At 43.3% G+C, this 24,763-nt stretch overlaps 1 protein-coding gene across 2 annotated transcripts in view; it reads left to right on the top strand.

Moving 5' to 3' along the window:
- The window catches only part of SYNPO (synaptopodin), a 146,685-nt gene that overhangs the window by 4,711 nt on the left and 117,211 nt on the right, over nucleotides 1-24,763 (top strand). The window contains exon 2 of one of the 2 annotated variants that reach the window (XM_033927720.1): nucleotides 7,259-7,461. The exons of the other annotated variant lie outside the window; for it this stretch is intronic. The gene's annotated coding sequence lies outside the window, so the exon portion shown is untranslated. The remainder of the gene's footprint in view (nucleotides 1-7,258; nucleotides 7,462-24,763) is intronic. 2 annotated transcript variants of the gene reach the window in all.

Below are 24,763 nucleotides of genomic sequence, written 5' to 3'. Positions count from 1 at the left end.
TCTGTAACGTATACCATCCAGTCCAGGCCATTTGCTGTGGCATAGTTTGCTACATTACAACGTCAACAGAGTATTCACTTGACAAGGCCAAATCTGCCTATTTGATTAAGTGATTCAGTCTTTCATGGCAGCGTGCAATTGTGCTTTGTGAATATCCTACACCTTCCTCACACATTTATGGTTATAAGCTATAGCTATTGTGTGCCCATACACAAAGAACAGACTTAGGGAAGTACAAGTGGAAGTACTCATTTTCTATGCATTTACACATGATGGGCACATAGCCATTTAATTTAATTTCCTTATTTATAAACTAAACTAAACTAAACCTTGGGTTTATATACCGCACCATCTCCACGAATGCGGAGCTCGGCACGGTTTACAGGAAGAAAGATGAGAGAGGAACTACAGTGGAGAGATTAAAGAGTTAGGTGTAAAGGGGGAAGGTGAGAGGCCTAAGAGGGGGGAAGTGTTACAGTTTTGAGAATAGCCAGGTTTTTAGGTGTTTGCGGAAGAGTTGGAGGGAGCTTGAGGTTCGGAGAGGGGAGGTGAGGTTATTCCAGATCTCAGTGATTCTAAAGGGGAGGGATGACCCAAGTTTGCCTACATGGGAAATACCTTTTATGGAAGGGAAGGATAGTTTAAAAATTTGGGAGGATCTGGAGGAAGTAGGGGTTGGGGAGTTCCAGGATAGAGGGATAACGGCAGGAAGGATGCCATGTAGGATCTTGTAGGCCAGACACGCACATTTATATTTATATCCCGTTTAACAGCAAAGTTCCATACGAGTCACAATAAGAAATAATACAATATCATGATAATTCATAGACAGTTAGTATACATCTTAAAATATAGTCATAAAATCCACCCTACTTCGTCAAAGATATTGCTGGAATAATTATGCTTTTATTGCCTTCCTATAAAGACAAATATTAGATAAATTTCTTATTTCACTGGATAGTGAGTTCCAAAGCTCTGCAGCTCAGCCCAAAAGTGTTCTCTTCCTAAAGGAGAGCAAGCTACAATCTTTGCAAGATGGCACCTGTATTACCAATAACAATTCTTGGGAAGAATGCAAATGCTTAGTTGATTGATATACAGCAGTACCTAGCATATGTGACACCCGGGGCCCATCATTTGTTTGACACCCCCCTCCCATCTGTATGGAAAACATGATTTTTAGTAACAATCCACACGTCACACAGGAGTGTGCCTAGGAAAAGGCAGCATCTTACATACTGCAGTGAGCAGTACATCAATACACCCATTGTAAAACTAAACAAGCTAGACTAGTACAGATCAACCCTGCACAGTCAATCCTAACAGAAAACCATGTCTTTTGAACACACAAAACACAGAAAACACCTTCGCCTAGTATGGAATATGTAATCACAAACTAACCTCTCCCCCTTTTACAAAACTGTAGTGTGGTTTTTTGCCACGGTGGTAACAGCTCAGACGTTCATAGAATTCTGAGCATTGGAGCTGTTACCACCATGGCTGGCACTACAAAACACCCTACGGTTTTGTAAAAGGGGGGATAAAATAGAAATATGTAGACAAAGGTTAAACTGAGCCACCAAGAAGCTGAACTCTGCATACAATGCAACACCAGAGAAACAGTGACGCATGTCCCCTAAAGCAAAAAAAAAAAAAAAAAAAGATTTTTTTTTCTGCTTTCCTCATCTTCTTGTCACTCTCTTCCTTTCATCCACTGTCTGCCCCTTCTATATGGCATCTTCTCTCCTTCAATGCCACTTCCAGAAACTGTATGCCTCCCCCTTCCATCTCTTCCTTCACCCACATTGGTCTGGCATCCATCTTCTTCCCTTCCTTCCTCCAATGGTCTGACATCTCTGTCCTCTCTTCTCCTCTTCTTCCCTTCTCTCTCCCACACCCCCATGGTCTGGCATTTCACTCTCTCTTCTCCCTTCCCCCCACTTCCATCAGCATCTGCTCCCTTTCTCTCCTTCCACCACCCTTCTATGCTCCTTTCTCTCTCGCTCCAAGCCAATGCTATGCAAGGTCCCTCGATAACTGCGTCTGCCGGCTCTGCTGGAAAGACGTAAGTGACGTCAGAGGGGGGGGATGGACCGCAGACCCAGTCATCGCGGGACCTTGCAGCAACTCCCCACGTCTACCAGTCCATCCCCCTCTGATGTCATATCTTTCTTTCCAGCAGAGCTGGCAGACGTAGTCATCGCGGGACCTTGTTGCACTGGAACAAAAACGTCGGAGGGGGTGGACTGACAGCTGCGCTGAGGTGCAGGTCCTGTTGGAGTAGGGTAGGAGGTTCCAGACCTGGCCGACTGAGCACCTCTTTAAGGCATGCACCCGGGGTGGTCCGCTCCCCACCCTTGATATGCCACTGATATACAGTTATCACATCTGTCAAGAAACCTGGACATAATCAAATCAGACCTTGAGAACTGGCCATTTAGTTATAGAATTGTCCTTCACAAAATTACTGGGCATTTCAGAAGACAGGAAACAGAGTTTGGTTGTGTTTGTATATGCTTTTTACACCAAGATTTGGGATGTCATTTTGAAACAGGTGTGTCGGTGTTATTACTGCTCCTCTCATAACCACTCTGGACTCGTAGCAGTTACATGAATTAAGCAAAAAAGGTCAGTTTTGCTCTGCAGTCTTCAAATTATTCAGTTATAAGCAGATGATACAAATATCATTACTGTACAGCCCTAGTGACAGGAAAATGCTGTTAACATATGCCCATAGGCGATGGCTGGATTAATCTTCTTGAAGAGTGAAATTGCATAATGCATCAGGGTGATATTTGGACCAAAGGCATGGAATGAAATCTGAATATTGTTCTTACTGTATTTCCAGTTCTTGCTGAAACCATTGCTGCATGTCTTGAGTTCTGGAAATAGATCTGCATGCTTTGCACAGAGTTTCACTCTGTTTCAGTCAACTGAACCTGGTACGATGCATCTGTCAGCATGCCGCCCCGACCTCACAAAGATGATGAGTTCCATAACTCTCAGGCCTTTTTTTTTTTTTTTTTTTTTAAAGAGTCTTTTCTGCCTCATTTCCTATGTTCTGCAATCTATTAGCTAGATTACCAGATCATTGTCGAGACACAATGAATGATTTGCCATCCCTCTAGCGCCACTATATAATGTGTCATGAAGTTCGAGAAGGAACGTCGACTCTTTCTTCTCCCCCCCTCGACCTGTTTCTGAGATTGAACAGTCGGCCTCTGTGGCCAAAAGCCTTTTCTTGTTGATTCTGAACATTAAAACCCTTCCTTTGTGAACACACTAGCAGCAAAACTCGTAAGCACACTTTCATCGTTTTTCTGTTTAGACTACCACAAACTGCTTCTCATAGGTCTCCCGCTGAAACATCTTTCTCCCCTTCAATATATTCACAAATCTGATGCATGACTTTACCTTCCATCAGTGCCACCACTGTCACATAACCTCTCTTCTCAAGTCACTCCCCTGGTTCCTTATCCATTTCCACATACAGTTCAAACTTCTCTTACTCACCTATAAGTGATAAAGGTGATAAAGGCCACCAGCGTGCTCGACTTTAAGACTAAATGGGACATCCACGTGGGATCCCTACGAGGGTCGAGTTAAGGAACTAGGTCATTAGCATTCAGACTTAATGGGGTGGGTCAATAGAGTGGGCAGACTTGATGGGCTGTAGCCCTTTTCTGCCGTCATCTTTCTATGTTTCTATGTTCTACTTTCATTGTGTATCTCCTCATTACCTCTTCTCTTGTACGAGTTGAATGGCTTCCCAGTAGAGGTGGTGGAGATGAAGACAGTATCTTATTCATGAGGCAAGTGCATAGGATCTCTAAGGGAGAGGAAGGGATAGCAGATGGCATGGATGGGTAGACTGGATAGGCCATATGGATGGGCTTTTACAAAGATGCGCTGGCGAGCAACACACGCAGAATACCAAGCCGCCCATAGGAATAGGATGGGCGGCTCAGCATTTAGCACACACTGCTCGGCAGCGCACCTTCATTTTCCATGTCATATCATTTTTAACTCAAAACAGCAGGGGGGGGAGGGAAACAAACCCTCGGAGGCAATCTCTCCAAATGGGTTAGTTCTACACATGGACCAATGGGTTCCAAAAAAAGGAGGATATAGAACACTTTTTGTATTGAGAAATTTTTATTTCATCAGCTTCCATGAGACCTTAAATAAAGCGTGCGAAGCAAATATAGCCAGACAGGGCTCAGATTTGTGTTTCGGCGAATTAACGCCTGCCTCAGGAGTCACAACATCCAAGCAAGCTTATACTTGGCTAAAAATTGAAGAAAGAGCACCTTAGCGATGAATGCACATAAAGCATTTATGGACAAAACAAAGACATCTTGGCAGTCCCCCACAATGCCACTAGCGAAACGTGTATCGAATGCTATGGTGCCGTTCCTCCAATTTTTAGCCAAGTTTAAGCTTGTTTGGATGACGTGACTCCTGAGGCAGGCATTGAGTCACCGAAACACAGATCTGTGTCAAGTCTGACTGTCGCTGATGAAATAAGATTTTTTTCTATACGATACTGTTATATCCTCTTCTTAAGAAGCCATTTGCCCTTCTCTACTCTTCTGTTTTGTTTTTGGACGTCTGTAGGGGTTGTCTATCCTTTTTTTTTTGTCTTGATTTCTATAGTTTTGCCCATACTATGAGAGGAATGAACCTCATGCCTAAGCTAAGGCATGTGGAGTATCATCTCAGTTTCTCACATCTACACTTCTCCCTCCGGATTCACGGTTTCAGCACTCGCAGTTTCGCGGTTTTTCGTATGCTGACTCGGGCCCCCCCCCCAAATAACATCATGAGTAATGTACCGATAAAAGTTTGGCGCTTACCAACTTTCACTCAGAAAATCGCTGCCAAGATTTCACCCTCCAAGCGCTGCTTCCCAGCTTCCCAGCATGCACAGAGAAAAACGCTGCTTGCCTATCAGCTTGAAAATCGCTACTTGCCTGCTATCAGCCTGAAAAAAAAAAAGTTATTCGCAGTTTCAATAGTAAGAACGGTGGCTGTTACAAAAACCCGAATAACATAAAAACGTTATTTGCGGTTATGTCCTGCCCCTAACCACCACGAATATGAAGGGAGGAGTGTACTGCTAATGTCAGCCTTAGTACTTGTGTTATGTCAAACAGGGCTTCTTTCTGGAGTTCATAAGATGTAACATGTACAGGCAGTTTATCCAGGTGTGCTTGGAAGTGGCTAGCCTGGAGCAGAGTCGAGAACAATCTTTACTCCCTAATCCAGCCTTTTCTCTCCTGTTGCTCCTGGCCCACCCAAGCTTCTCCAGGTTCCACTTCCTTTATATCTACATATTAAGCCCTGTATATTATTAGTATGGCCCATTGAATGGATTTTTTGATTCGATTCACTTTTCCCGCCCAATAGGGTGTTTGTTTTTTTTTCAAATATCCTGGTGGGTTTATTTTGTAGCATCTTTACCCACGCCAGTGATGTGGTGTAAACAAAAAAGACTTCTCTCTCTGTTAGGTCCTAACTCACGCTCATTGTCTAACACCAGCTCTGGCAGGATACACATTTCAAATCTGAATTATTATAATCACAAAATAGAAAAGAAAAATATTTTTTTCTACCTTTTGTGTCTAGTCATTTTATTATTCAAATCATGTTGGTCACAGGCTCTGGTTTCTGTTTGTCTTCTGTTAATTCGCTCACCAGGGTCTCCTGCCCATTTGACATTTTTTTCTTTCTCTGTGTTCACTATTCATTTTACATCTCTGGAACTTCCCTTCCACTGCCATATCCAACATCTCTTTCCCACTGTCTACCATCTCTCTCTCCCTGCCTTGAGACCTGGGTCAAACATCTCTATTCCCCTCCATGCAGCATCTCTCCCTTACTCCCCTCAATTATCATGTGCAACATTTCTTTCTCCTCATGCACCCTCTCTCCCTGCCCTCCACCCTATGTCCAACATTTCTCCTTATCTCTTCTCCATGCATATATCCCTCCCCTCCACCATATGCAGAATTTCTCACTCTCACCCCTTCTACCTCTGTTGCATCTCCTTTCCTCTTCTCCAGCCCATGTCCAATTCTTCTTCTTTCCTCCCCCAGTGTATTAGTTTTCCATTTCTCCCTCCCAACCCTGTGTGCAGCACCTCCAGACCTGACCAACCTATCCCACCATGAAATTTTTTTGCGGCCTGCTCCATCAGGGCTTCTCTCTGCTACATCATCAGTGACAAGGCAGATGAGAGGCCCAGGTGGGCCATAAGAAGTCTGTTCAGAGCATTCTCTCATTGTAAAGCCTTAATTCGCTGCTCCTCTGGCATCAGGCCTTCTGTGAAGCCAGGACCCAGCAGAGAGGAAGGCAGTAAAGTTCCTGGATCGTGACACAGACCCCGGGAGTACCCCCATATAATCTGCACTCGGGGTGGACCGCCCCTCCCCTCCTTGATAGGCCACTGTGTGATTGACGGCTGCTTTTAAGGCAGCCACCGATAGCAGTGCCGGTTACAGAATCTGGCTGTTAGTGACTTGCCCAGGGCCACAAGGAGCAGTGTGGAATTTGAACCCACAACATCAGGATGCCCAGTCTGTAACTCTAACCACTATACCACATTCTTCTCCCATGGGAATTTTTTTTTTTAGTGCACCTTTAGAAAAATTGCTCATCCATGGAATTGCTGTAGAGGAAATCACCAAATTTGTACATCTGAATAGCAAAACAAATATGCAATTACTCACACTGATTGGGCATGTTCTAAACCACAGATTGAAATCTATTGAACATCTGTAGGACAAACAACAGTTGGAAGGGGGAGCAGGGGATGTGGTTTCAGAAGAAACCTTTCAAACCATATCAGTCAGCTGGCTGACAAAAATCCAGGTGAGCAGCACACAAGACACATACTTTTTAAAGTACAGTGCAAGTCCAAAAGTCCAAATGCCAGAATATGGACCGCCTGAGAATCCAGGCTCTTGGGGAAAGGGAAGGAGAGAGAGAGAGATGGTGATGTTGGAGCATTTACAGTAAATGTTACAAGCAGGAAAAAAAATGAACATTCAAAAACAAATTTTAGAGTAGAATACCTATGTTTTCTATGACTCTCCTAAGAAAATCTAATTCAATGAGACGTAATTAAGTTTCTTTGTATGTTTTCCTGTAAATAAACCCATTTTGATAAATGAAACATTCTGTATTTGTTAGTGAATAAATCAGTAATATTGTCTTCTTCATCTCTTCTTTATTCCTTAAATCTGAATGTTTAAAGTACTTCGCGAGAAAAATGAAATCCCCGAGCAGCTCTGATTTTTGGACTTGTGCATGGATTTGGATTTGGATTTTGCTTCCTTGTCGTGGGCCTCCCCATGTCGAACATTTCTGATGCTGCTGTTTTCCCTCCGCCCCAAGTGTTTATTCAAGAATAGGATTGTGTGTTCATTAGTGCAAAATGAATCTACTATGCAAATTAATGTGAGTATAATCAATGTGCATGCATTTAAAAGTTCTGATGCATTTTTAAAGAGTGTACTAAATTGAATCGTGAAGTGAACCAAATAAAGGCCCTCTTTTACTAAGCCATGGTAGAGGTATCTCCTGGATCCCTACATGTTTTGACGCTGCTCTGCCTGTGAGCGTTGGAACAGTGTCGACGCATTAGTGGTAGAAACCTCTACAGCAGTTTAGTAAAAGGAAGGGGGGGGGAATGCCTGAAAATCAGATAAAAGTCCAAAAAGATCCAAAAACAAGTAGAAAATACCATAAATTATCCATAAATACCTGATTCCACATGATCCTCCGAGAACCTTAAGATCTGCATCACAGCATCTTCTTCATGTCCCATCCCTAAAAATCATTAATACCCGTAAGGCTGCTTCTTTCCCAACGATTGCTCCAACAATATGGAATTCGTTACCATTATATTTAAGGTCCGAACAGAATCTAGATAAATTCAAGGGTGGCCTCAAAAGCGTTCACTTCCTCCTAATTAGGAGGTACTAAGCGCGAGCGTGAGCCATTAGCAAGTGTTAATTAAAATGTGCTAACTATATATGGTGCTCACAATTGCACACATAAATTTGGGCACGCTCCCAATTTGTAGGGTTACCAGACGTCCGGGTTTTCCGGACATGTCCTTTTTGTAGAGGACATGTCTGGGTGTCCGGACGGCTTTTCATAGCCCGGCACTTTGTCCGGGTTTTGAGAAGCTTCCAGCCCATGCGCGCGGAGGCAACATGGTGATGTCATGCGCATACACACGTGCGTGTGGCATCATTGTATCATACCTGCGCATTCGCAGATGCCTTCCCGACGCGGCGCCAAGCACGAGAACAGGTTGAGGGGGGGGGTGGGGTTGGGGGGTGACTTGGGTGGAACTAGGCAGGCCTGGGGGGCGGAGCCATGGGTCTGGATTTTACAATAGTCAAAATCTGGTAACCCTACCAATTTGTGCACACAATATAACTGAATAATGGACCAATTAGCACCAATAATTCAGCAGTAACAATTAGTGGCAACAATGTGGACTGGCGCACGCATCTTACTAGGGCTGTTCTATAACGATGCACATGCAAATCTTTTTTTTCAATTATTTATAAATTCAAGAACAGGTACAATAAGCATTGATCACAGAAAATACATAGTTCACGTTAAAGAAGAAAGAGAAAGCCTGTAGCTTAATCAAAAGGAAATATCAAGGATGATCCTAAATTAGTTTCTCCATCTAATATTGAAGTGCTTTCCTTTCAAAGACGCTTATGATATTTAGGAGTCCCAGCCTATTTTTTGCTTATTTTCATAAGGCTACTTCTTTTTTATCCCTCCTATTGTTTTTTTTACCATAATCGTCCTTCTTTCTATCATTATTATTGTATTTCATTACCCTGCCTTTCCTTTTGTTTTCCTTTTCTGTTTATTCTGTTAGCCGTTAATTTAATATATTTTGTTCAGTGTCCATCTGTCTTTTATAACCCCTGTATCATTTGTAAATTGAATGATTTGTTCATCGCTTAGATATTTGAGTAAGCGATTAATCAAATACTTAATAAACTTGAAACTTTCTAATTGATCTGGTTGAAAGAATACATATGTAAAGAAAGTGTAATTAAACATTTAAGGCCCCTTTTATCCACTGGCATAGTAAGGGGGTGGGGGGTGGGGCGGTCCACTCTGGGCACGGTCTTTGTAAAGGGTGCAGGCCACTGTCCTCCTCTCTACCCCCTCCTCCTCCGTGTCGCCTCTCTCTGACATCACTTCCGGGCCCAGGAAGTGACATCAGAGGGATAGCTAACACGAGGCAGGCAGCAAGTGTGTGCTGTTGCTCTCGCCTAGAAAATTAAAAAAAGTATGGGGAAGGGAAGAGGGGCACGTGTGAAGCATGGGGGGGGGGTCGTGAAGGAGTTGGGGGGTGAAGAAGAGAGCGGGGAAGGGGCGCCACCACTACAGCTGCCACTTACCCTCACTCCACCACTGCTTTTTATCAAACTGTGGTAGAGCTGTGGGTCGGTGAGATAAATGGTCCGATGCTCATTCAATTCCCATAAGCATCAGAGCATTTACCTCACCGGCCCTTGGTAAAAAGCTCTACCACGGTTTGATGAAAGGGGCCTTAATTACGTTGTCTAATGCTAGATATGTATTCTGTGAACCAGATCAATTAGAGGGAAACTTATGAAAAAGCCTGTAGTGCCGATGCCCTTGATTACAACTGAAGAAATTGGTTATGCCTCATCTGTGTTATCCTAGAAACATCAGGAAATATTTGTATTTTTCCTCCACAAAAAAAAAAAAAGAAATCAATATTGGAATCTTATCTACGCCGGAAACAAAAGAGACCAAGAGATTGAAAGACACAGAGAAAACATCTTGTTAAACTTCTAAGAAGTCAGTCAAATTTTCCATCTCTCTAGCGCCAGAAGAAACATTTTGTTTTTCTCTCCATCTCTTAGTTGTTGCAGCGAGAAGAAGGGTTTTGACCCTAGCAGATGTCTAACTTTTCTCAACAGTATTATTTCTTTCGCATTGCATTGGCCTCGTACATTTCACCATGCTACAAACATAAGGATCCAGTTATATTTGCCCTTCAGAGCTCCATCGGGGATACATTCCGATCGGGGAGATCATAAGATCTGGGGCTAACACTGAACTGGTAATGAATCTGTCTGATGGAGACCCTTTTGGAGTAAAAACATGAACTGAAGCTTCACGAACTTTATGTCACGGAAAAGTGTGATTGATGCTTCCGTAACAGGAGAAATGAAGTTTGAAGCCATCATTGTATTTTGATCGATATGGACGAGAGTTGGTGGAGCTCTGTCGGAAGCGCCGTTAGGGAAATTCTTTGAACGTGGCGTGTGATCAGTGCGGAAAGAGTTTTTAATGCATAAGGGCATTTTTATGTTAAAGTATGCTTATTTTCAGCAAATTCAACAGCCTGCAGACGTAGAGATTAGCACACCTCATTACAAATCAGTGGCACAACACATAGAAAAAGAGAAGTCTGTTTAATCCTAGTTGAACATTTTTTTCCGAGTTTCCAAGTTTATTATATAATTTGATTAATCGCCTATGCCAAGTTCTAGGCGATGTACAATTACAAAATAACCAAATATGGGTAACAAATCACACAAGCTGAACAATAATTGGGAAATATACAATATTACTCTGTGAATAACTAAAATTAGTATCCTACTAAATTTCACAGATATTATAACTATACATTCTTATCCTTTCATACTTTTGTATAAAAGATTTTTTTGGTGATGTGCTCAGACCTTTAACCCAATAAATAGTGTAGTCACTGTATTGAGTTTAACAAGGGGACCATCATTGCAATCACCTGTCCCCAACCCTCCCTGATAGAATTTAAACTTATTCAGATTCTATAATAGTACTTATCTGAATGGAGAGGTATTTGTTGTTAAACTTAAGCTGGTTAAATCTCAATGGTGACTGTGTTGAAAACAAATAAAGTGATGCTTAAAATCCAATGGTGATAATTTATGTAGTCGTCAATCCCCGTCCCCCCGACTCGAGTTTCGTATTCTTCGTCGGGGAGGGACACTGAAAATCTAAATCTAAATCTAAATCAAATTCAAAACATGGTCAGTATTTTAGTTTACTTAACAATTATTTTATAAGATTCAAGCTCATCCTTATCTCAATGTTATTACAATACAGTGACTACACTATTTATTGGGTTAAAGGTCTGAGCACATCACCAAAAAAATCTTTTATACAAAAGTATGAAAGGATAAGAATGTATAGTTATAATATCTGTGAAATTTAGTAGGATACTAACAAATCACACAGACATAAATCTAAGCAAATTAAAATGACAAATACAAACATTCCTATACAAAGTTTAAATCAATTAAATTAAGTAACTTATACATACGATATCAAAACAAAAGGGAAAATTATTAAAGGATTACAATCAGTGTTTAATTCAATATATTTAAGATAAAAACATTAGGAGGGGAAACAAATAAAGTTTGTAATGAAATTAAGGATAAAAAGAGACAAAAGCATTATGTTTATTCACTAAAAGCATCTTTAAAGAGAAAACTCTTAAGTTTGGTCTTGAATTTGTCCAAATTCTTTTCCTCTCTTATATATGAGCTGACAGAACTACCAAAGCCAGTGGAAAAAGATGAAAATTGGGAGCCGTCAGCAGTGGGCTCCCTAGTGTGTGAGCTATCTCTGCAGAAGAAAACGTCACATTCACAAACATTTAGAATTCTATGTCATATTTTTTCCATTGGGAATGTCATATGCTGTCAACCAGGAGGTCTGGTGGGATTGCTTTATCCTTGGGCTGGCTGGGGACCCCTGGCTGGCTACAGAGGCTGCCTGTACAGTCTGGTGGCAATTCCATGCAACAGTGGCACCTACTGGCTGACTCAGCACCTTTTTTGCCAGTGACTGGAGTTTGGCGAGAGGACCCTTGTAGCCTTGACTGAGAGGTAGAAAAAAAGAAAAGCAGTTGCAAACGAACATTTTAAATGATGCCTTAATCCAGTCAAGAGAGGAAACCCAAAGTAACAGCACAAATTCCCAGTATTAGGACACCTGGAATGCTGCAAATATACAAAACACTGCTGTCAAAATAATATATAAGGCCAAAAAATTTGAATGTAAATCCTTTTTTTAAAGATGCTCACTGGCTTCCAGTTTCCCATCGAATCACATTTAAAATTCTTCTGCTCTCTTTTAAGTCAAACCTTCAACATTCCCCGGCATGTATCGATAGATTATTAATTCCTTATACTACTGAAAAAAAACAAAAAAACTCTGTGGTGACAATGTTCCCAATTGAAAGTATCAAAGTTCCAAAGGTCCACTGAAATCATCCACATAAAATAATTCCAACCACATAAAAGTAAAACATCCACATAAGAGCCTTAAAGGACCTAGTCCGCTAGGGATACAGGACCCAAAATGGTCCGCGTTTCGACAAAAAGTCTTCTTCAGGGGTCCCTGGGGGTCCTATAAAGGTGAGTACGTGGGAAACAATTGCAAATGCTAGCAGTGTCTCACTTCCAGTTCACCACACAATTGTTTCCCACGTACTCACCTTTATAGGACCCCTGAAGAAGACTTTTTGTCGAAACGCGGACCGTGTTGGGTCCTGTATCCCTAGCGGACTAGGTCCTTTAAGGCTCTTATGTGGATGATTTATTTTTATGTGGATGGAATTATTTTATGTGGATGATTTTAGTGTACCTTTGGAACTTTGATACTTTCAAATAAAGTCCATTTAGGAACATCGTCACTCCACAGAATTTTTTTGGTTTTCTCTGGATTTTCTTCTTTGTGGATATTTTGGGGTCAATTCCTTTTGTTTTTTTCCTTATACTACTTCCAGACTATTAATTCCTTATACTACTTCCAGAAGGAACTGAAAGGAGACTCCTTTCAGTCCCTTCCATCCGACAAATTGTTTACGACACTTCATGTAGAACTATTTTTCTAGGTTACTGCGCCAACCTTATGGAAGACACTACCTAACTATCTTCGCCAAGAGGACTGCACTCTCCGGTTCAAATCGGAACTTAAAACGTTTAATGGTCAAAGACGCCTTCAAAACATAACTTCCTCACTCTTTGGCAGCACTCCCGATCCAGTCCTTTCTTTACTTTCCCTTCATGTCTCCCCCCTTCTTTTTTTTAAACAATTGCATTGTATTTTTTCTTCTCACCCCTTTCCTTGTATGTCATTTTCCTCGTTTTTCCATCTCTCTGTCTCTCTCTATGGGGTCCTTTTACTAAGGCGCGCTAACCGATTTAGCGCGCACTAAAGGTTAGCGTGTGCTAAATGCTATGGCGCTCGTTGTATTCTATGGGCGCCTTCACATTTAGCGCACGCTAAATTGATTCGCACCTGCTAAATCGGTTAGCGCGCCTTAGTAAAAGGACCCCTATGTTTTATTGTATATACTAGAGAATGACATAGGGACAAATTTTTCCCCGTCCCCACAAATTCTTTTCCTATCCTTGCCCCATTCCTGCAAGCTCAGTCTTCATCTGCACAAGCCTCAAACACTTAAAAATCCTAAGTGGCAACATTCTCGAGCTCAGATTGTGATGTCATAATGCCTCATTCCACCAATGCCTAAGTTCCGTCCTCATCTGTAAAAGCCTCAGACACTTTAAAATCATAAGTAGCAACATTCTAGAGCTCAGATTGTGATGTCATAATGCCTCATTCCACCAATGCCTAAGCTCCGTCCTCATCTGCACAAGCCTCAACCCCTTTAAAATCATAAGTAGCAACATTCTAGAGCTCAGATTGTGATGTCATAATGCCTCATTCCACCAATGCCTAAGCTCCGTCCTCATCTGCACAAGCCTCAACCCCTTGAAAATCATAAGTAGCAACATTCTAGAGCTCAGATTGTGATGTCATAATGCCTCATTCCACCAATGCCTAAGCTCCGTCCTCATCTGCACAAGCCTCAAACCCTTGAAAATCCTAAGTAGCAACATTCTAGAGCTCAGATTGTGATGTCATAATGCCTCATTCCACCAATGCCTAAGCTCCATCCTCATCTGCACAAGCCTCAAACCCTTTAAAATCATAAGTAGCAACATTCTAGAGCTCAGATTGTGATGTCATAATGCCTCATTCCACCAATGCCTAAGCTCCGTCCTCATCTGCACAAGCCTCAAACACTTGAAAATCATAAGTGTTTGAGGCTTGTGCGGTGAAGGCAGAGCTTACAGGAATGGGGCAGGGACAGTGACAAAACTTACGGGGACGGGAAAATTGAATTCCTGTGGGGACGGGGACAAATTTGTTCCCGTGTCATTCTCTAGTATATACCTACTTTTTATTGTATATTTAATTAAATGTTTTTTTAACTTGTTTGTAAACTGCTTAGACACTCATGATAGGCGGTGTATCAAACTTAAATGATCTTGCTTCCTTGATATCTTCCTTGGTCTTCCTCTCTTGTTTTTTCTTCTATTAGATTTTAATCTACAACATCCGGCATGTACACTTTATTTATGAAGGTCTCTTTCACTCTATGCTACATTCATGCTTTTTAAGTCTGCAGCGGACTCCGATAAGCGTTGGCACAGCTGTGTTCTAAAATACGTCTGCATTCAGATTGGGAGAGGTGTTGTCATATTGGAGGATCATTGAAAAAGTTAAAGCATATCACCTCAGATAATAGATAAAAATCAAAACAGAAAATGATCGAGTTTGTTTCAGCTGCCTGTTCAAAAGGTAAACATCAAAGAAGTTTTGTTGCTTTAAACTTTGAGGGAGGGATTTGGGGGTTTGTTTGGGACCACGTTTTCACTGAAGTAACATAAACATAGTAACATAGTAGATGACGGCAGATAAAGACCCGAATGGTCCATCCAGTCTGCCCCACCTGATTCAATTTAAATTTTTTTTTTTTTTTTTTTTAATTTTTTCTTCTTAACTATTTCTGGGCGAGAATCCAAAGCTTTACCCGGTTCTGTGCTTGGGTTCCAACTGCCGAAATCTCTGTTAAGACTTACTCCAGCCCATCTACACCCTCTCAGCCATTGAAGCCCTCCCCTGCCCATCCCCCACCAAACGGCCATACACAGACACAGACCGTGCAAGTCTGCCCAGTAACTGGCCTTAGTTCAATCTTTAATCTTATTTTCTGATTCTAAATCTTCTGTGTTCATCCAACGCTTCTTTGTGGCGAAGTGTTGCTGCGACTTGTTGCTTCCAGTCCTAGATGAAATCTTGTCATGGTCCAGTGGGTCTGTTTCTTCTCACTATGTGTTGCCTTAGTTCTGCTCCTTTGTTGGGGCGAGATTCGACCAAATAGCAATTGCAAACTCAACTATAGAAATGCAGATGGTTTCTTTGGCCTCTTTGAAAATTCGCTAGCCGTGAGGGCCTAAATTTATGCTCAAAAGTTCACTAAATTCTTACGTTTAGGAGCATAAAAAATGGGTGGTATTTAGGGTGGAGAAAATAATTTAGGAGCTTAGCACAGACATGCAAAATCATGTGCATTAAGTAGAAACAGAAACATAGATCATGATGGCAGAAAAGGGCCACGGCCCATCTAGTCTGCCCAACCTAATGGCCCACCCCCTAACTACCTCCATGAAGAGATCCCACATGCCAATCCCATCTTTTCTTAAAATCTGGCACGCTGCTTGCCTCAATTACCTGTTGTGGAAGATTATTCCAGCGGTCAACCACCCTTTCGGTGAAGAAATATTTTCTGGTGTCGCCATGAAATTTCCCACCCCTGATTTTCAACGGATGCCCTCTTGTTGCCGTGGGTCCTTTAAGGAAAAAGAGATCCTCTTCCACCTTGATACGGGCCATGACATATTTGAACGTCTCGATCATGTCTCCCCTCTCTCTGCGTTCCTCGAGTGAGTACAGCTGCAGCTTACCCAGCCGTTCCTCATACGGGAGATCCTTGAGTCCTGAGACCATCCTGGTGGCCATTCGCTGAACCGACTCAACTCTCTGCACATCTTTTTGATAATGCGGCCTCCAGAATTGTACACAGTATTCCAGATGGGGTCTCACCATGGATCTGTACAACGGCATTATGACCTCGGGCTTACTGCTGACGAAACTTCTATGGATACAGCCCATGATTTGTCTAGCCCTGGATGAAGCTTTCTCCACTTGATTGGCAGTCTTCATGTCTTCGCTAATGATCACCCCAAGTCACATTCTGCTACAGTCCTTGCTAGGATCTCACCATTTAGAGTGTAAATCCTGCATGGATTTTTGCCGCCAAGGTGCATGACCTTGCATTTTTTGGCATTGAAACTTAGCTGCCAAGTCTTTGACCAATGCTCCAGCAGGAGTAGGTCCTGCGTCATACTGTCGGGCATTGAGCTTTTGTTGGGCACTGTGCTTTCATCTGTTGTGCGGTTGCCTACCATGTTGCATAGTTTGGCATCATCGGCGAATAATGTAATTTTACCTCAAAGCCCCTCAGCCAAGTCTCTTACGAAGATGTTAAATAGGATCGGGCCCAAGACCGAGCCCTGCGGCACTCCATCGTATCGGAGAGGGTACCGTTTACCACTACCCTCTGAAGTCTTTCTCTAAGACAGTCCCTAACCCATGCGGTTAATGTTTCACCCAGTCCCATCGAACCCATCTTGCTCAATAACCTGCGGTGTGGGACTCTATCAAACGCTTTGCTGAAGTCCAAGTACACAACGTCCAGGGACTCCCCTATATCCAGCTTTCTTGTTATCCAGTCAAAGAAGCTGATCAGATTTGATTGGCAGGACCTTCCCTTCGTAAAACCATGTTGATGGGAATCTCGTAGATTCTCCTCGTTCAGGATCGTATCCAATTGGCATTTGATTAGTGTTTCCATAAGTTTACTCACTATCGATGTGAGACTCACCAGTCTATAATTCTCAGCCTCCGTCCTGCATCCCTTTTTGTGGAGTGGAATGACGTTAGCCATTTTCCAATCCAACGGGACTCTTCCTGTACTTAGGGAAAGATTGAAGAGCCCCTCCAGGTGACACATATTTGCCCCTCTCTCATGCATTGGCAACCTTCCTTTGTCCACACCCTTCTCTTCCTCCTCCTTCTCGTGGCCTGGCCTTTCTCAGTCTCTCTCTCTCTCTCTCTCCCTACCATTTCTTCCCTTCCCTCCCCTTCCCCTCACAGCCCTCCAAATCCGCAGTAGGTCACCAGCAGTGCCAGTGCTCAAGACAGGCTTCCCCTGGCCAGCCCACAGGGCCTACTCCCTGTCATGTCCCACTCTTATGATTCAACTTCCTATTTCCATTAGGCAGGGCATGTCAGAGGGAAGTCCCTGCAGGCTGGCTGGAAGCAGCTTGTCGTGACAACCAGCCAGGACTGGTGCTATGATGAGGCCCAGGGTGGATGCTAGGGAAGGTGACACAAAGCTTGCTTGTGGGTTGCCCCTCTTTCAATTTCAAGCAGGTTTGGCCCCGTGTGACAGGAGGTTCAGGGCAATTGCCCTGTTTTCCCACCTCTAATGTTGGCCCTGCAACCAGTGACCTATGGCAAGTTAAAGTACCACAAGGGGAAGAGGGAAAAGGGAAGTGATATTGGGTCCTGGGACTGAAGGAGAAGAAATGATGCTAGGAACTGTGGGAGAAAAAGAAAGCGGGAGAGATACTGAACCTTTGGGAAGCAGGGAAGGAGGGAGAAAAGAGAGAGGGGGAGATTCTGATCTCAGGGAGAGGACAGGGGGAAAGGAGGACAGGAGGAAAGGGAGAGAGAGACACACACATGCTGGCTTCAGAAAAGGGAGGGGGAGTGGTGTTGTTCAGGAAAAATGGAAGAGTGAGGGGAGAATCTAGACATGGGGAGGAATAGGGAAGTGTGATTCTTGACATTGGGAGGGGATAGGGTCATAAAGGGGTGATGCTTAATATATGGGGGATAGGGACACAGGGAGTAGTGCTAGACAGGGCAAGAAGATGCCGAGCATGGCAGGAGGATAGGGGCAGGAAGACTGGTGAAATGCTGGACAGTGTGGATAAGAATGCAGAGGGAACATGAATGGTGGACATGGAAAAAGAAGAATTGCCAAATGGATAAGGAGACCCTGGCAGGAGAGTTATGACAGGAAATCAGAAACCAGACACTGGGACCAACACAATTAGAAAAATAAAATGACAAGGCAACAAAAGGTAGAAAAAAAAAGAATTTTATTTTGTATTTAATGATTTTAAATTAGAATATGTCTGTTTTTGGAATTTGCACCTGCCAGAACTGGTTTTAAGGTTGGGGCCCACAAGAAAAACCTCACTCATTGACCTTCAATCTTCAGCATAGTAGTGGTAAATCTCTGGCTTTAGGATCAGCCATCTTTGGGATCTTTGTTAGCAATGATTTTCAGCTCTAGGCTTATACATTAGGGCCATAATTATAGGCAAATGAATGTCAGGCCTACATTTATAAGCATAAATTTTAATTTCCTAAATTAAGATAAACTTTCAGCTGAAAACTGATTATGGACAATTAATGTTTTATTTTATATTTTATTTTTTACTTTTTATTTTTTAATAAGGTAATTTTGTATCTACTTCTATTAATTTGTATTTATGTTCATCGCTTTGAAAATATGACAAAGCGATTAATCAAAAATTTAATAAACTTGAAACTTTTACCCTTCTGCTCTAAAATGTGTCCTCTGCGAGTTTCCCACACACTGAGGCCACATTTCCAATTTCCTGAATTAATGGCCAGGCGCTAATTTTCCACTTCATTAGGCCAACTGGATGAGTCTTTATCTGCCATTATTTACTACTAGTGTTTAAGCCCGTTAGATTAACGGGTGCTAGATATCTCCTGCTTTTGAACCTGGGCAGGGGCAGAGGCAGAGCCGGGGCGGGAGGGAGTGACGGTGGGAGAGCAATTTCAAAGCTTCAGCAGCGGCGGCTCCTTGACCAATCCGCGCTTACAACGTCCCCACACTTGTGGTCTGGCTGGCTCCCCCACCAAAGCCCTTCGCAGCGGCAGCCCCTCCCGCATCCGTCCCCGCGTCCCAAGCCTCTCCGAAGGCCGGCTCCCACGAAAATGGTACCCCTCTGTCCAAAGCCGCGGCGGAAGCCTCCCTCAAGACACATTTCAAATCTGACATATTGTAATCACAAAACAGAAAATAAAATTATTTTTCTTACCTTTTGTTGTCTGTTCATTATTCATATCATGTAGGGGTCCCAGGCTATGGTTGGCTTTTCATAACTCGCTTGCCAGGGCCCCTTCTTTCTTCTTCCCTCCCTCCATCCCTGCAGCTGAAGACAGGCACCTCCCCCCAGTGGTCTGAGACAGGAGGGAGCAGTTAGGACAGGGTCTGAGGGCAAAGAGGGGCTCAACAGCGCACAACCACCTTTCCTTCCCTCCCTCCATCAGGTGCTCCAGTGGTCTGAGACAGGAGGGAGCAGTTAGGAGAGGGTCTAAGGCTAAAGAGGGGCTCAACAGTGCCCAACCACCTTTCCTTCCCTCCCTCCATCAGGTGCAGTGAATCCACCAATGTTAAAAGGAGCCGCGTCGAAATCGGAGGCCTGCCACTGCTGTAGCACGTTCCCCTCTGCCTTGGTCCCGCCCCTTCTCTGACATATGGGACCGCGGCAGAGGGAACGTGTTACGGTGGCGGCAGGGCTCCAATTTCAAAGCAGCTCCTTTTAACATAGGCGGAGCTGAACTGTACCTGATGGAGGAAGGGAAGGAACGGTGGGCCAAATTTCGGCAACGGCAGGAATTGTTTTGCGGGCCAAGCACCGTGAAACTTTGTTTCTTTAGGCAGCCCCGGTTGTTTACTTGGATTCAATGTGAGCCGGGTGAGGAAGGCCGCCGCAGCCTCGCGGCTAGGTAGGGGGACAACAATGGCGCTTATGCTCAAGCCCCCGCCGCAACTCCTCTCTCGATCCTGGTGCGGTTCGAGAGGGGAGTCGTGGCGGTGGCTTGAACATAAGCGCGATTGTTGTCCCCCTACCTAGCTGCGAGGCTGCGGCGGGGTTTCCATGGCAACCCGATCGCGGATCTCATTGTAGGGCCGGGTCTGGCGGCGCCATGTAGTGCGGAAGCGGGAGGCGGGACCTCAGCACAGCGCCGCCGGCCCCCAGGAGCTCGAGGCCGGCTGCGGACATGCCTGGCGTGGCATGGTGCAGGAGGAACAGTGATCGGTGGAGAGCAGGTGATGACAGTGATAGGTGGCGCGAGGTGGAGAGTAGGTGATGACGTAAAACGTGCGCATGCGCACTCGTGTTTTCGGGACGGGTCAGGGAACACTTTTTTTTTTAGTGCGCATGCGCGGCCTAGCATTTTATTATATTAGATAATATTACTATGCTGCTATCTATAAAGAAAGAGAGAAAAAGGAAAGGCTGACCTCTGGTAGGACCAAAGATAGGGTTACCAGATGTCCGGGAAAACCTGGACATGTCCTCTTTTTAGAGGACTGTCCGGGTGCCCAGACGGACTTTCTAAAACCTACCAAATGACCTCAAAGGTGACCGCGCATGCTTGGAGGCCCCTGGAAATGGCCCGGAGGTCAGTAATAACGAGATGAGGCTTTTGGGGGGGGGGGGGGGGGCGAAAGCAGAACAGGGCAGGGCTTGGGGCAGACTGGGCTGGCTGAAGGCAGAATGGGGTGTGGCCGGGGTCAGAATAGGGTGGGGCCAGGAATCCAGGATTTTGCCTAGAAAAATATGGTAACTCTAACCATAGATGCCAGCCATTCTTGCTGCAACTTTATGTCTTGTAAAAGTTTATAAATTAGTACTGATGCCTTCTTTACAATGTACAACCAGCACACAGACAAGTTGTGGCAGGGTTCCTGCAGGATGGAGGGGGAAAAAATGGCACATGAGAACTGACAGCTGCAATCTGTGGGCACAGAAGTGCACCATCAGCTCTGACCCAGTTCCAAATTCCAAGTCATGGCTGTACCTGGAGCAGCATTTCCTGAGTAAACCAGTTTATTTCCTGGCTGCTCCTTCATGCAGGCCGAGACAAGTCTCCTTAAAGGAGCCACCACCCATTTCACAACACTGACCTCTGACCCAGCTGAAAGCTTCTGCGTTAATGCTGACAGCTCAGTTGTCAACATGCCCCAACCAGAGAATTTAGCATTCCCATCCCCTCTCCTCCCCCCCCCCCCCCCCCATTGAAATGCATTGGATTATTTGAAGATTGTAAAAGAATGGCAAGCAAAAAACAGTAAAATAACAAGGATTTATGCAAAAAGAAAAAAAAAAAAAGACAAAACTTGTACATACAATAATACAATACCATTTTTATTTGAATACCGCCAATACCTCCATGAAGTTCACAGCGGTTCACATCAGTAATTATGGTGATACAAATTAACAACTAGTATTATTAGTAACAAATTCATGAAATAGATAGGTCTTTAGGTCTTTTTTTGAAACATTTAAAATGAGATTGCTGGTTAATATTAGCTGGTAATGCTTTCCACAGTTTTGTAATGTAATGTAATGTAATGTAATTTATTTCTTATATACCGCTACATCCGTTAGGTTCTAAGCGGTTTGAAGAAAATATACATTAAGATTATAAATGAGAAGTAAGAAGGTACTTAAAAAATTCCCTTACTGTCCCGAAGGCTCACAATCTAACTAAAGTACCTGGAAATTAATAAAGAAGAGAAAATAAAGATGGTTGAAAAAAGAAAAATTCTATGTGAATTTATAGGATGGAAATTAAACTGACAGTGAAGAACTGTATGAAAAATACATATGGAATGCAGTTAGAGAGGGTAGGTTACAATCTATTGATGGTATTTGTTTAATTGGAAGGTGTTAAGGTGGGTCATTTGGGGGAAGGTTATCTGAAGGTCAAAGAGGAGGGGTTAAGATATTTGGATGAATTTTTTGAAAAGCAGGGTTTTGATTTCTTTTCTGAATGTTTTGAAGTTGTCTGATATTGTCATAAGATTGGAGATGGAATGGTTGATTTTGCTGCTTGATATGCCCATGTGGAGTTATAAGTTCTATTGTATTTAATGTTCCTAATGTCTGGAAAACCTTTCATATGCTGAGAGGCTGGAGAAGCTGGGGCTTTTTCCCCTGGAAAAGCGGAGACTTAAGAGGGGATATGATAGAAACTTACAAGATCATGAAGGGTATAGAGAAGGTAGAGAGGGACAGATTCTTCAGACTGGCGGAGGCAACAAAAACTAGAACTAACACAATCAGAAATGTCCCAAGCATCACCTGCAACTACTCCATATGTACTTCTGATGTCATGACAATTCAGACATAATTTATGTTATGTTATGTTTGGAATATAAGAAAATTTTCACTGCCTGTTTTCTATTCTGACCATTTATTCCGTTTCATGGTCATTACAAAAAAATATTTTTTTACATAGGGGGGGGGTGTGTGTCAAAAAATGATGGGCCCCGGGTGCCACATGCCCTAGGTACGCCACTGTTGAAGGGTACAATTAGAGGGTTACTATACAGTACAAAATGCTTTGGAGTAATAGATCACTCACAGGTCATTGACCTGGGAGGCCGCCGCGGGAGCGGACTGCTGGGCATGATGGACCTATGGTCTGACTCGGCAGAGGCGATGCTTATGTTCTTAGGATCAAAGATGGATTATTAGGCTAATGGCTCCGAAGCCCATAGAGATTTAAAGGGCTTTGGGGCCGTTGCCGCGTGGTTTTGTAAAAGAGGCTGTTAACGTGATGTGGCATATAATCAGGAGTTTCTTCAAACCGTATTTTAAATAGAATACAATAGAATTTATAAAGTATTCTCCCTTCTATACGTAGCCAGTGTAATTCATGTAAATAAGGTGTAATCTTATCACTTTTTTTTTTTCAATCTGAAGATTAATCTAATGGCTGTGTTCTGTAACGTTTGGAGTTTTTTAAATTATAAATTTAGGACAATCTAAAAAGCTGACATTGCAATAGTCCAGTTGAGACAAAATTAAAGATTGTACTAATATGCAGAATTGGTAATTATCTAAATACTTTCTAATCCTTCTAAGTTTCCAGAATATACCTAAAGACTTTTTTTATTACCAAGTTGACCTGAGGTAAGAGTGAAAGGTTATGATCAAAATGAACTCCTAATATTCTTATTACTTTAGTCAGTGGATAATCCATCTTATTTATGGTTAATACTTTAGTTTCACAATTCATATTAGGATGATTTAATAAACATAATTTAGTTTTATCCTTATTCAATTTAAGTTGATGGTTCAACGTCCAATTCTCTATCAACTTCATGCAATCATTTAGTTTTAATTTAATATCATCTAACTAGCAGGAAAAAGAAATGAGAACAGTAATATCATCTGCATACATAAATGACATGAATTTGGCTTTTTCCAAAAAAAAGCCCCCAGAGAATGCAGGAAGATATTAAACAGGGTAGGTGAAAGTGGGGAACATAAGAATAGCCTTACTGGGAGCAGTTACCGGCTGGAGGAGAGTTGTGGGGTGACCCGTGGCTGGTCCTGGATTCCACAGCGGCGGCTTCTCTTCCTGCTGGGCGGCGCAGACAGGCATTCACAGAGACGGACCCCTGACGTCACTGGGTCCGTCTCCAACATCGCTAAAGGCAGCCGCTGCTGTGGCAGTGCTCGGAGCAGTTACCGGCTGGAGGAGAGTTGTGGGGTGACCCGTGGCTGGTCCTGGATTCCACAGCGGCGGCTTCTCTTCCTGCTGGGCGGCGCAGACAGGCATTCACAGAGACGGACCCCTGACGTCACTGGGTCCGTCTCCAACATCGCTAAAGGCAGCCGCTGCTGTGGTTGCGGCCGCAGCCGCGCGGCCGCAGGGCGTGGCCCCTTGGGAGCCCCTTAGGAGCCACGTGGAGCCCAGGAGCCGATAGTGGGTAACCTTCATTAGGGGTACATAGATCCAGCTTGGACTCTGCTTCTTATTATTGGATCCAAGAAGTTTATCCTATGTCTGCTGCAGTGAGGACGTCGTTGGAATTTTTCTTATTTTAACAATGCCGAAAAGACGGGGAAGGAATACCGGAGGAGCCTCCCGGCGACCCTTAACCCCAGTGGTTACAATTGATGATTTTCTCCGACGCCTACAGCGGGAACAAGAAGGGTCGGGTTCTAGCTCGTTGGGGACACCGCCGGAGAGCGGTGCGGTGGGTGCCCCTGAGCATGATGTCACTCTTAGTCCCGATGTTAGGACGCCACCCCTTCAACCGACGCCACAAGCTGCAAGCTCTCCAAGGGACCAGAATCCACCTGAGGAGGTGGGTTTCTTTTTGTCCACGGAGGCTAGTATGGAGAGCTCGCCGAATATGACAACGCAGAGAGGACTGATCTCTCCGCAAGGACTTGTGACCGGGACAACAGAAGTTGGGGGAATACAAGACGTCACTGAGGTAAAGCTAATTTCAGAACATTTAGTCACTACACCATTACAACTTTTCTCACCTACAAAACCTCCTACAGTCACACTCGAAGCATTATGGGACTTGGTGGTGAATTTGGGAAATTCCTTAAATCCTCAAATAAAAAGTTTGGATAAAGAATTAAAAGAACAAAAGGAAGAAATAAAAGTTTTAAAGCAGGATATGTTACAATTTAAAACAGAGACACAAGATACAAATAAGGAGTTAATGTTATTAAAACAAAATCAAGATATGTTGGTAAAAGATAATATATTACTCAGGAAGAAGTTGGAAATGCAGGAGAATAATGGTCGAATGAATAATTTGAGATTTATAAATTTTCCAAAGATCCTGTCAACTTCTCCCAGAGAAATGGTGAAAAGATATTTTATGGAAATTTTGGAAATTCCTGAAAATTCCTTA

The sequence above is a fragment of the Geotrypetes seraphini genome, chromosome 18 (assembly GCF_902459505.1).
Source record: "Geotrypetes seraphini chromosome 18, aGeoSer1.1, whole genome shotgun sequence".
NCBI classification, from domain to species: domain Eukaryota; kingdom Metazoa; phylum Chordata; class Amphibia; order Gymnophiona; family Dermophiidae; genus Geotrypetes; species Geotrypetes seraphini.
This window is presented reverse-complemented; position numbering and strand designations above follow the sequence as displayed.